Consider the following 2,295-nt stretch of genomic DNA (forward strand, 5'->3'; position numbering starts at 1 on the left):
TGGAAGCAGCCATAGACAAAGCCTCAAGGAGTGAGTGTGGCTTTGTGTTAGTGAAAACCTGAAGACAGTGTATGGTATGCTTCTGAATGGGCTTTTGGGAAATCAGTGCTCTGGGAAGTTCAGAGGTGGAAGAAGAAAGTGCAGATTAAGAAGTAAAGAGCAGAGGATGCAGAAGGAGAGAGAATCTCATGGAAACCCAAGGGAATTGAGCCATGTGATTTGCTAAAGCTTCAAGGATGGTGAAGCATTCCAGTGAGCCCCAAAAGATGAGAAAATTTTTTAGAAAATGGAAACCTGATAGGGAAATAATCACTTAAGAGCCCACTGAACCATTTGAACAATTCTGGAAAATACAGATTCCTTGGGAGGAGCATGGTTTTGTGTGCAGATAGAGCTGGCACTGAGCACCTGCCCTTGGAAGCAACGAGGACAGGTATGCACCAGCTCCTGCCACCTCCTCCAAGGTGGGGCATGGCTTCGCCCACTTCTCCAGTCTAGGCCTGCTGGATGCTTTCTCCACCCACCTAACCTCTTGTGCAGCTTTCTTTTCCCTGCTGCTTTAGATTGTGACAAACATTCCTCTCTCAGATTTTTTTTTAATCTTAGAGCAGTGAACTTGTGCTATTTTTTAGACAAATCTGTTTTTTCACATCCATCAGTGAGTTTCATTTCCCCAAAGAGTATTTTTTCCCCTTGATTTTTCAATTTCTCTGCAGGAAAACATAGCCAATAAGTTATACTCCTAGGAATTTTGCCTTTAGTTGTTATTTATTTCATTCACAAGCAGTTATTTTACATAATTATGGAATGTTAGCACAAGAAAGACTTTCAATATCATTTAGTCTAACTCATTCATTTTACATTAAACAGAAAAAAAAATGATGGTGGGGAAAAATGGAGAATGACTGCTAATGGTTATGGAGTTTCTGTTTGGGGCCATGATAATGTTCTAAAATTGATTGTGATGATGGGCACACAATGCAGTGAACATTGGATTGTACACTTTGAATGGGTGAATTGTATGATATGTGAATTATATCTCAATAAAGCTCTTTTTCAAAAGCATAAATTCTAGCAGTCTGATAATGTGCAAATAAATTAAATAAAAATAAAATGAGGCCCAAAGCAGAGAAGGAGACTTTCTAAGTCTTCGTAATTCTCACTATGCAGGACAGTCTCTTTAAAAAAAAAAATTATAATTGGGGCTGGGGCTGTAGCTTAGTGGTAGAGCACTTGCCCAACACGTTTGAGGCACTGGGTTTGATCCTCAGCACCACATAAAAATAAATGAATAAAATCAAGGTATTGTGTCCATCTATAACTAAATATATATATATTAAAAAACTTTTAAATTATCCTTTTTATTGGTAAATACAGCATAATTATAAATAAATAAATAAAGCAAAGGTAAGTATAGAAATTAGTCAATGGACTGAATGAACATCATTAGCACAAAAGCAGCAATGCCAGACCCTTTCCAAACCTCTTTCCAATACCTCCATCCCAAGGAAGTGTAACTTTATATTTTGTGTTGTGTTCAAATATTTATAACATAAAATTTACCATTGGTCAGTAGCATTAAAGTATTTATGCTATTGTGCAGTACTAAGCATCTCCAGAGCTTTTTCATCATCCCAAGCTGAAACTTTGTACACATTGAACAATAAATTTTGGAATATTTTTTATTAAGAATTTCCCAGATTTTCTAGGGTTCTAGTCTCTCTGAAGATAAATAGTTTTTAATGCAGCATAGCGATTTGTGCCCATATCAGTTGAAGGGAGAAAGGTAGGGAGTAGAAAATTGAAACTACTTAGTGTACTTTGAATACTGAGAGGATTTTGTACATGCATGGCAGCCTTGAAAGAGAATTAAGGCAGAAACTGAGTCTGGATTAATATTCTAAAACAGAGAAAAGCATCTGAACAGCCAGCATTGGGGAGTCAGCTCTGTGGAATCAGATCACGTGCTACAGAATGTACCAGCCCCTGGGCTTCTGCTCTGGTCCCTAATGTTGGGAGCAAAGATCCCTTAGTAACTGATTCCAACAAGCTGCTGCAGAATACCCTTTGCAGTTGAAAATGTAACCTGTAGCCCCAGCTTCTCATCTTGTATTACTCTCCATGCACTTATGGAATGTTCAGGGCTCTCCCATCTGGGGAGTTTCTCATTACAAATAATAATCGCTAATTTTCTCTTGCCAGTTATACAAATAGTGGAATCTTTTCTTCCACCTAGAGTCTAGGAACCGAGAAAGGTGCAGGAAGGTTAGTGCGAATTCCATGAGGAGCCAGAGG

This window comes from Marmota monax, unplaced genomic scaffold (genome assembly GCF_021218885.2).
Source record: "Marmota monax isolate L192 unplaced genomic scaffold, Marmota_monax_Labrador192_F-V1.1 WCK01_AAM20220418_F8-fsc00007, whole genome shotgun sequence".
In the NCBI taxonomy this organism is placed as follows: Eukaryota; Metazoa; Chordata; class Mammalia; order Rodentia; family Sciuridae; genus Marmota; species Marmota monax.